At 43.9% G+C, this 11,650-nt stretch overlaps 1 pseudogene; it reads right to left on the bottom strand.

Annotated features, from left to right (window-relative positions):
* Nucleotides 1-1,939: 1,939 nt before the first annotated feature.
* The window catches only part of LOC112059787 (DENN domain-containing protein 1B-like), a 13,344-nt pseudogene continuing 3,633 nt past the window's right edge, over nucleotides 1,940-11,650 (bottom strand).

Raw genomic sequence — 11,650 nt, 5'->3', positions numbered from 1 at the left:
AATGAAGATGATTGGATGTGGAAACTGCAAGATGTACGTTATCCTAGAGCAGGTACCCAAAAAGAGCTCTATCTGTATAAAGTGCTACCTGATAGAGCTGATGGAAGAGAGTATCCAAGCTTTGGAAATGCAGGTGGAAACTATGGTTGAGTTTCGAAGGGGATTCAAGCAGATGATGGGGGGAAGGCGAGAGAAGACAGAAGGGAAAACTCAAGACTCACAAGCTTGATACAAGCTGGACTAGAGAACTGTGAGAGTAGACGGCTGGATGAGGAAAGTGGCCAGTTGAAGCATGTGACTATGCAAACTAGGCAGAGGAAAAGTCCATCTAGAGAAGGAGAAATAACATTGAGGTTTGCTGAGCTGGAAAATGAAAAAGGGGCACAGCAAGCAGTAACAGAAGGTGGGAGGGCAAGGAAGAAGAGAAATGTGGCTAATCCTACAAGAAGAGAGCCAGAGTTTTGAGCCCCAGGAGGACAGAGGATGACTTGCAGAAGATTGCAAATGAGAACAAAAGACAAGAGGATTTGCAGTCAGCAAGATCAGGAAGAAGGCCAGAGAATCACACAACACAAGGAAGAGGCAGGTCAATGTGATTGGTGACTCCCTAAGAAGAACAGACAGGCCTGTCACCAGAGCTGATCCGGAGAACAGAAGGGTGTGCTGTCTGCCGAGAACTAAGATATGGGATGTGAACCTGAGGCTGAAGAGATTCCATATTGGAGCAGGAAAGAATCCATTGATTTTCCTTCATGTGGGAACAAACGATAGCACTACATTCTCAATGGAATGTATCAAGGCAGACTATGCCAGGCTGGGGAATACCTTTAAAGAAATGGAAGCCTAGGTGATCTTCAGTGGGATTCTACCTATCCCTAGAGGAGGAGAATGAAGGGGAGATAAGATTATGATGATCAACGGATGGCTCAGGCAGTGGCGCTATAAGGAGGGGTTTGGGATGTTCAATCACTGGGAGGCATTCATGGACAGAGGACTGTTCTCATGGGATCGACTCCTCCTGAGTAGGGAGGGAAATAGACTTCTGGGACGGAGGCTGACACAGCTGATTAAAAGGGCTTTAAACTAGGAATCTGGGGGAGATGGTTGGGAGATGCTCATGTAATCTCCATGACTGATTCTAATGTTGACCCGGAGGAAAATCAAGAAAGAGAATACAGCAATGGAGAAAGGAACAGCAGTGGGTAGGAGAATGGACATTAAGAGGAAAGATTGTGCCAACACCAATGACATCAACAGGTAGGCAATACTGGCAGTAAAATGATTTTATCTAATCGAGTGAGGAATCTGGGCAAAGTCAAGCAGAAACAACTAAGATGTTTGTACATTAATGTAAGGAGCCTGGATAACACAATGGAGGAACTAGAACTCCTGGTGCAGGAAGTGAAACCAGATATTATAGGGATAATAGAAACATGGTGAGATCATAGTCATGACTGGAGTACGGGTATTAAAGGGTATGTGTTGCTCAGGAAAGACAGAAATAAAGGTAAAGGTGGTGGAGTAGCATTGTATATTAATGATGAGGTAGACTGTAAAGAAATTAAAAGTTTATGGAATGGATAAAACAGAATCTGTTTGAGTTAAAATTGTTACCCCAAATTGGGCCAGCTAGTAAGCTTAGGGAGGACTAATGACCCACCAGAGTTTGGCAGAAAATAGCACTTTTATTATACTGATAGCTAAGCTCAAAAGAAGGGGGAGGGTCACTCTCACACTTGCATACTCACACTCCCAGGACAGGCACAGCACTGGAGATGTCAGGATTCTTCAAGGTAAGTGTCCCACAGTGCAGCGATGAATGATGCGACAAAGGTAAGTCTTCCCAAGGCACGATGGAATGCAACGCAGCGAACCACTGGCCAGGAGGTCTGGGCGAAGGGCCTTCTATCTGCATCCCAAGCAAGGGAACATAGAATGCCTAAAAGGAATGAAAAATAAAAATTAAAAATAATCTAGGCATAGCCCAACACCTACATGAATACTTTGCCTCAGTTTTTAATAAGGTTAATGAGGATCTTAGGGAAAGTGGCAAAGTGACTACTGGGTACTGATTCAGGACCAACAAAGAAAAATGCCACTTCCAGATTCCCTGAACAACCTCCTGCAACATCTTGTGTTTTCGTTCGAGCTCCCCCATTTAAACACTGTTCAGACCTGACACTTCCTATTTCTTGATATCTGATAACCCAGCTAAAATGTTTAATAGTTTATGGGTTAATAATAATTTTGGTCCTCAGTAACTCAAACACAGTTTTGCCAAGTGTCACTTTTTGGGATAACACAAATAAAGACTCCACTTGCATCTCAGATACTATGGTGATAGGTACTACAGAAAACCCTGAGACAGATCAGGATGGAAATCTTACAATCATCCTCAGCATCAATAAGCTGCTGAGGTCCTCTTCAGAAATATATACTGAACACACCTATAAAAACTTTCATGTTCTAATCAGCCAAGGACATTGTATTATGAATTGAGTCCACAACCTGACCCTTTCCCTTGCACGTAAAACGGGGCACTTTGGCGAAGGGGCCTCATACCATTACCCAGTCATGCGGCCCATCCTCACCAGTGGTGTTGCTAAAATCTGCCTCCCCGCTCCTTTTCACCCATCCGGAGTCTGTAGTTTGGGATACAAGACCTTCTTTTACAACACAAGGGATGTTGCCAACAAAGTTATGTGAAATGACAAGATAGTATTAGACACTAGATCTCATGGGCAGAGCATCAGCCACCGCCCCACAACCTCCCCAGAGGGATCACACACCAATTCCCTTGAGCCACTTGACATAACCAATTGACTGATGCTCATGGTGATAAAACAGGAAAACAAAAGTCAAATCGCATTAAGGCCAAGAGGAAACTTCCTTTGTAAACCCAAACGTGACAACTGGTGTTAACCTGTGCAGTGATCCACTACCAAAGTACTGCAGCCCAACCTGCCCCTAACCCCTGACTTCTTCAACTTGCTCTCCTTGGTCTGTGCTGAGGATACCACTAAGCCGTCCTTGCCACAGAAGAAGATTCCTGCTGTTGGTGAGGAAGAGTGGGAGAGCATTCCTCGCAATGACAAATCCTGTTACTCCTTGCTTTGTGTTACACATGCCAATAGACAGTATTCAAAGTTGCCATTTTTGGCCTAGTGTGGTTCACCCCAGAATGTACTCGTTCTGATCCACAGAGGGTATGGGACAAATAGGGGTGGACAAGGACAATGAATAGATGTGCTCCACTCAGGGAGGAATCTACTTTTTGAATTTTAAATACAGAAATATCCTTTAGGAATGCTACGTGCTCGAAAGGGGATAAACATTTATGCCTAAATATAGTACATGCAGCATCCATTTAATTCCCTTCCTTGTAATTGCAAAAAGATTCTCTGGTACATGAGAGTGGGGTATTTGCATTCTTAATTGCTGAACCAATTACTTTTGATGTCTAGTGTTATAAGTAATCTTCATTCACTGCTCTTTAAAATACTGCACAGCTCAACTAAACAAAACTCCTAAGAAGAAAAGCAATAATGTAATGTTTCTTTTAAAGGTGGCTTGTAAAAATCAAATGGTCATGTTCAGCAGTGGCACAAATTAATTTTAGTACAGAATTATTCAATTGTAGAAATTTAAAAAACAGCAATAAAATCTATCAATTTCACGTACACTTTCCTTTCTGAAAATTCCTAGATGAAAACGTCTACATTGAGACACTGGATAATGTCTTTAAAGTGCCTTAGTTGTAAACAGAAGTTAAGTAACTTCACATTATAATTCAGCACTTCATAAAAGAAAAGTATGCGCCGCCTTTTCAAGGTCTGGAAGACATGGCCACAGTTTCTGTTTATAACAAGCTCCCTATTAGTCACAAGAGATCCTTTAGTTTAGAAAAGGTCTTTTTCCCCTTTGCTCAAGCAGATACATGCCATGGAAAATCATTATTGCTCTTCTGAACGTTTGCAAGTCATCTTCTAAGACATTTAAACCTTTTCCCAGATGATTAAGGCAATTAAATCATTACAAACATGGATATTTGTAAGTTTCAGACAAATCTAAACTGTTTTTGTTCATTTCATGCCCAACAGGATTAATACAGTACCTTCAGGATATATGCAAAGGCGATACACTTCCTGCTGCACAAAGGAACATTAGTAAGCACCATGCACCAGTTGTATATTTCACATACATACAAACTAGTACCTGATTTAAGAGTGCATTAGTATATTTAGTTCCATCTTGTGGACTTAAACACAGCCAAGAAATTAACTGAGAAACATATAAGCAGATGTCTAAATCCATGTACTAAACAAACAGAAGTATTTTAAAATGTAAAAGTAATTATTCCTTTGTGATCTTTTGGTTATCATGTATTACGTGGACTCCTGAGTAGTCTCTCTTTAACCTCTCATGGAAGTTGTTTCTCCTCTCAAAGTTCCCTTACACTTTATTTCCACTGCTATTACTGGAGTAATTATCCTCTGAAATGTTTAAACTGTGGTGGAAAGCAGAGGTCATTTTACATAATGACACAACTTCATGAAGAAGCCCGCTTTCTTCTGGGGTTTCCTTTCCTTCATCCCCTTCTTTTTGCCAAGGAATTAGAATGGATGGATGTTAACAAAGGTTCACTGGGAGCTGATCCTCTGAGGTATTGCTTAGTGTTTCATTTGGTTTTATCTTCCTATGGAAGGAGTCATCTACTTGGGAAAATTCCAGAGAAGCAAGCTGTGCAACTGATCGTGTTGGAGAAGTTGACTTTACAAAATCTTTAGAGAAATCCACATGGTCAGCACTAAGGATTTTGTCACTATTTTCCTCCTGCAGCACAGAGACAGATTCCATCTGGTCACTAAAATCAACTTGCTTTCTTGGCGATGAAGGGAGCTGTTTCCCCTAGAGAACACTATCACCCTGACCAAGATTCCACTCCACTGGATCATTAGTACCACTACAGAGCAGAGTGAGGTTGCTCTCACTAGGTGCACTAGACTTGTTCTGAAACAAAGAACATGTGTTGTTATAGTTAATGTCACAAGAAGAATCCTTGCACTCGCATCACTGAAAGAAAAATCCTGTGTTCATGAAAGGATATACATCCCCTGGATTTCCCTAGATACAGAACGGCATAGCAGGGAAACTGCAATGCAAGCTTTTTGACACTGCCTCATCCCGACGTTTAAAGATCACCTCTAGGAATGACAAAGGAGTTCAGTCTCCATTGCCCATTCAACCTTGACCACACAGCTGTGCAGTAAACAAAGGTATAGCTTGTGTCAACTGCAATGGTGGTTTTGCATTATGAGATAAGAAATTGAGATTCAGACCCATGGCCACTGTTGGCAGTGTTGGTCCCAGGATATCAGAGAGACAAGTGGGTGAGTTAATATCTTGTATTGGACCAATTTCTGTTGGTGAAAGAGACAAGCTTTCAAACTCCACGGAGCTCTTCTCCAGGTTTGGGAAAGATATTCCCAAGGTCACTGCTAAATGCAAGGTGGAACAGGTTGTTTAGCGTAAGTAGTTAAAACACACTGTAAGACCTTTCAAGGTGAATTGGACAGTTAACTAGTCTCCAGTCATAGGACAAAAAAGGGGGGTTAGTGGGTTATAGATTGTTGTAATAAGCCACAAATCCAATGTTTTTATAAGACCAGGATTTTTAGTGTCTAGCACAGTTATGACTTTAAGATCCTGGGCTCACCTTTTGAAAGTGCTGTGCAGGTTTCCTTTGAGGATGAGGACTGACAGGTCAGATATAGAGTGATCACTTCTTGAAATGTGTTCGCCCCTAGGTGAATAGGGTGTTTTTGTCTTTTATCACTTTTCTGTGTGAGTGCATTCGAGAGTGTAGTGATTGCCTGGTTTCACCTCATAGTTGTTATCGAGCCATTTAGTGCATTGGATGAGGTACACTACATGTTGTGATAGGCATGTGTAGTACCCACAGATCTTGAAAGATGTGTTGTGGGGGACATCGCTCATTGTAGCAGCAGAGATAGGTCTACAGGTTTTGCATCTGTTGTTCTGGCAGGGTCTGGTGCTGCTTTGAATTGGTATGTCTGATCTCTGGGGAGCTTGCTTCTGATAATGATGTTGGGGGGGGTTGTTTGAAGGCCAGAAGAGGGGGCTTGGGAAAGATCTGGATGACCCTGAACACTGGAGTAATAGAAATGGGATGAAATTTAATAATGCAAAGTGCAAGGTCATTCACTTGGGGACTAACAATAATTTTTGCTAGAAACTGGGGACTTATCCGTTGGAAGTGATATAGGAGGAGAAAGACCTGGGTGTATTGGTTGATCACAGAATGACTATAAGTCATCAATGTGATGCAATCCTAGGATGCATCAGGCAAAGTATTTCCAGTAGAGATATGGAAATGTTAGTACCATTATACAAGGCACTGGTGAGACCTCATCTGGAATACTGTGTGCAGTTCTGATCTCTCATGTTTAAGAAAGATGAATTCAAACTGGAACAGGGGCAGAGAAGGGCTACTAGGATGATCGGGGAAATGGAAAACCTATCTCATGACAGAAGACTCAAAGAGGTTGGCTTGTTTAGCCTAACCAAAAGAAGGCTGAGGAGAGCGATGGTTGCTCTCTATAAATACAATATAGGGATAAATACCAGGGAGGGAGAGAAGTTATTTAAGTTAAGCACCAATGTTGACACAAGAACAAATTCATATAAAACTGGCCATCACCAAGTTTAGGGTTGAAATTAAATGAAGGTTTCTAACCATCAGAGGAATGAAGTTCTGGAATGGTCTTCCAAGGGGAGCAGTGGGAGCAAAAAACCTAACTGACTTCGAGAAGGAGCTTGATAAGTTTATGGAGAGGATGGTACGATGAAACTGCCTACAATGGCATGTAGCCAATCTGCAACTGCTAGTAGCAAATATCTCTAATGGCCAGTGATGGGACACTAGAAGGGGACGAGAGGGGGCTCTGTGTTACTACAGAGAATTCTTTCCTGTGTGTCCACTGTTGGGTCTTGCAGAAATGCTAAGGATCTAAGTGACCACCACATATGGGTTCAGAAAGGAAGTTTCCCCTGGGATCAGATTGATAGAGACCCTAAGATTTTTCACCATCCTATGGAACATGAATCACTTGCAGGTTTAAACTAGAGTAAATGGTAGATTTTCTGCAACTTGAAGCCTCTAAATAATTATTTGAGAATTTGAGTAACTCAGCCAGAGGTTATGGGTCTCTTATGTGATTGGGAGGGTTAGGTTCTGTGGCCTGCAATGTGCAGGAAGTCAGACAAGATGATCATGATGGTCCCTTCTGGCCTTAAAGCCTATGAGTGCTGCTACCTGTGCTTGCCAAACTGGGCAGTCAGGAAAAGGCATTTCAAAAATATGTGTGGGTTTCAAAGGTGGGGGTGGGAGGTGGCTTCCAGTCTCCATGATCCCTGGGCAGAGGAGGTCACAATTTTGACCAGAGCAGTCAGTGTCAGGCATTGTGGAACAGCTGCTGGAGGACTGTTAAGGTAAACATACCTACACACCTCCAGCTTTCATCCAGACCACATCACATGATCCATTGTCTACAGCCAAGCTCTAAGCTACAACCACATTTGCTCCGGTTCCTCAGAGAGAGGCAAACACCTACAGAATCTCTATCAAGTGTTCTTAAAACTTCAATACCCACCTGGTGAAGTGAAGAAACAGATTGACAGAGCCAGAAGGGTACCAAGAAGTCACCTAATACAAGACCGGCCCAACAAAGAAAATAACAGAACACCACTAGCCGTCACCTACAGCCCCCAACTAAAACCTCTCCAGCGCATCATCAAGGATCTACAACCTATCCTGAAGGACGATCCCTTACTCTCACAGACCTTGGGAGACAGGACAGTCCTGGCCTACAGACAGCCCCCCACCCTGAAGCAAATACTCACCAGCAACTACACACCACACAACAAAAACACCAACCCAGGAATCAAACCCTGCTACAAACCGTGGTGCCAACTCTGTCCTCATATCTATTCAAGGGACACCATCATAGGACCTAACCACATCAGCCACACCATCCAGGGCTCGTTCACCTGCACATCTGTCAATGTGATATATGCCATCATGTACCAGCAATGCTCCTCTACCATGTACATTGGCCATACCGGACAGTCTCTACGCAAAAGAATAAATGGACACAAATCTGACATCAGGAATCATAACATTAAAAAAACAGTAGGAGAACACTTCAATCTCTCTAGTCACTCAATAACAGACCTAAAAGTGGCAATTCTTCAACAACAAAAACTTCAAACACAGACTCCAATGTGAAGCTGCAGAACTGGAATTAATTTGCAAACTGGATGCCATCAGATTAGGCCTGAATAAAGACTGGGAGTGATTGGGTCATTACAAAACCTAAACTTAAATTCCCCAATACTAATTTCTCCCTACTGTTACTCACACCTTCTTGTCAACTGTCTGTAATGGGCCACTCTCTTACCACTTCAAAAGTTATTTTTCCTCCCTTGGTATCCTGCTGTTAATTGATTTATCTCATTAGACTGACCTCACACTTGGTAAAGCAACCCCCATTCTTTCCTGTATTTTTCACTTCATGCATCCGATAAAGTGGGTTCTAGCCCACAAAAGCTTATGCCCAAATAAATTTTAGTCTCTAAGGTGCCACAAGGACTCCTCGTTGTTTTTACAGTGTTTACGCTCACACTGCGTCGACCTCAGTGTATTGACCCTGGCTCAATGCTCTTTGGGGAGCACTGTGATGGGTTCGGTCACAGAAACCCCCTTGGGACTGCCACCTGATGTGCTGAGACTACCTCTGAGCCCATTTTCCCTGCCAGCTTGGGACTTCAGTACCCTGTCTTGTTGAGCCAGACACAGTAGTCTGCTGCAAACACAGACCCAGGTCTGAACCACATTCCCCAAAAAGCTGCAGACTTAACTGAAAACAGCTAAAGAAGTGTTACTCTCTCTAGCACCTAGACATAGCTCCCAAAGGATCCAAACCCCAAATAAATCAGTTTTACTCTGTATAAAGCTTATACAGGGTAAACTCCTAAATTGTTTGCCCTCTGTAACGCTGATAGAGAGATATGCTCAGCTGTTTGCTCCCCCAGGAATTAATTACTTACTCTGGGTTAATTAATAAGCAAAAAGTTATTTTATTAAGTGTAACAAGTAGAATTTAAGTGGTTCCAAATAATACCAGACAGATCAAAGTAAGTTACCAAGCAAAATAAAACAAAAACACACAAGTCTAAGCCTAATACATTAAGAAATTGATTACAGATAAATCACACCCTCAGAGATCTTCCAATAAGCTTCTTTCACAGACTAGACTCCTTTCTAGTCTGGGCCCAATCCTTTCCCCTGGTACAGTCCTTGTTCCAGCTCAGGTGGTAGCTAGGGGATTTCTCATGACTGCAGCCCCCTTTGTTCTGTTCCACCCCCCCATATAGTTTTGGCACAAGGCAGGAATCTTTTGTCTCTCTGGGTCCCCACCCCTCCTTCTAAATGGAAAAGCACCAGGTTTAAGATAGATTCCAGTACCAGCTGACTTGGTCACGTCCTGTGAGACCCCAAGCCTTCATTCTTCCTGGCCTGACTCACAGGAAGGCTTGCAAGTAAACAGAGCCAATACAACCAATTGTCCTAGTTGATGGGAGCCATCAAGATTCCAAACCAACATTAATGACTCACGCTTTGCATAATTACAATAGGACCTCAGAGTTTTATATATCCTATTTCTAGTTTCAGATACAAGAATGATACATTTATACAAATAGGATGACCACGCTCAGTAGATTATAAGCTTTGTAATGATACCTTACAAGAGACCTTTTGCATGAAGCATATTCCAGTTACATTTATATTCACACTCATTAGCATATTTTCATAAAATCATATGGAGTGCAACGTCACACCCGCCTCCTGAACTTACTGCCACAGACTTGGACACTATCCATGGCAGAGGCAGTATAGCTAAAATTCCTCTTTGGGCTCCCCTCTGGGGCAGACACTCCTGTGTCCCCCAAAAGCAAAGGTGACCCTGATCCAGCTGTGGGTTCACAGCTACCAGCTATGACAGACCCTTCACTGGCCAGTAAAATCTCCTCCATTTCACTCAGGTTGTGCTTGCTTCCAGCTAGAGTCCTTGGGATCTGTTCCCACCACAGCAGTCACCAGGACTCCAATTCTACCTCCAGGATACATGTCTTTGTGCACCTCTTCTACTCCATTACAGCCAGTTCATGCTTCTGGGTCTCAATTTGTGCTTGTCTCTGGGCCTCAATTTCTTTGTCTTTGTAGTGGGGTGGTCACCCGCTCCTGCCCTGAAGGGCGTGAAGTCAGTCCTGGGAGAGGGCTGAGGCTGCGTGAGGGCTGCAGCTAGTAAAGGTTGCAAGCCTTGGCTGATTGGAGAAGGCAGCCACAGCTGGGGCCACTCCCCAATCAGACTGTAGCTGGCCTTATAAAAGCCAGGGATGTTAGGAGCTAAGTGAGTCTCTCTCTAGCTTGCTGAGGGAGAAGGGTCTGACTGCTGGGGAGCTAAACAAAGTACCCAAAATGGAGCAGGGCTGGGGGAAGGCTAGAGGAGCTGGGGGAGCCTGGAAACCCCCCAGGCTGCAGGCCTTGTTAAAGGCCAGAAAGGGAACTGGGGTTGCAGAGGGGCAGCCCAAGGGTAGGCAGAGGCAGCAGGTCCAACCCCCCTTCCCGGTGATGAGTGGCATTTACACTGCAGTCTGCCCCAGTGAATGGGAGGGCTAGATCAAGACTGGCAGTAGCTATAGTCTGAGGTGAGATGGTAATAGAGGGTGGGGGTTCCCTGGGGAGACCCAGATCTGTGAGGGTACTGCCAGGGGGCAGCACCCTGGCCTGAAAGGAGCACCGGGGTCCAGGAAGGACTCAGGCCCAGCAGAACAGCGGGATACCGGCCTGCAGAGGGTGCTCTGGAGGCTGGAAACACTAATTCCCTGGACGACCAGCAGGAGGCGCTGCAGCGGTGAGTCCCGCCCCGTGACAGTTTTTAAGTCCAGGATTTGCTGGTGGGGAGTCTTTTGTGCTTCAATTTGGGCCTGTTTCTGGGCCTCAAGTTCTTTGTCTTTTTTCTTCTTGGCAATTTGTAACTTGTGCAGTTCTAGCTTCTTCTGAGCTTCACTCTCCCCTATTTTGCTGATTTTTCTGCCTCTATTTCTCTTACCTGAAATAAGCAAACAGAAAATAACGAACCAGTAACCACTTTATCTGTTCTCCAGCCACCACACTTAACTCATTTAAAATCACTACCAGTATCTCAAAGCAATCAGCTGTGCACAGATCCTGCCGACTACGCCACTGTGACAGGTTGGGTCACAGAGGCCTCCTTGGGACTTCCACCTGATGTGCTGAGACTACCTCTGAGCCCATTTTTCCTGCCAGCTTGGGACTCCAGAACCCTGTTTTTGAGCCAGACATACTAGCCTGCTGCAAACACAGACCCAGGTCTGAACCACGTCCCCCAAAGCTGCAGGCTTTAACTGAAAACCACTTAGCAGGCACTCCTGTCTCCAGCATCCAGATACCCAGTTCCCAATGGGGTCCAGTTCCCAATGGGGTCCAAACCCCAAATAAATGCTTTTTACTCTGTATAAAGCTTATGAGCTTACCCTGTACAAA

This window comes from Chrysemys picta, chromosome 4 (assembly GCF_011386835.1).
Source record: "Chrysemys picta bellii isolate R12L10 chromosome 4, ASM1138683v2, whole genome shotgun sequence".
In the NCBI taxonomy this organism is placed as follows: domain Eukaryota; kingdom Metazoa; phylum Chordata; order Testudines; family Emydidae; genus Chrysemys; species Chrysemys picta.
This window is presented reverse-complemented; position numbering and strand designations above follow the sequence as displayed.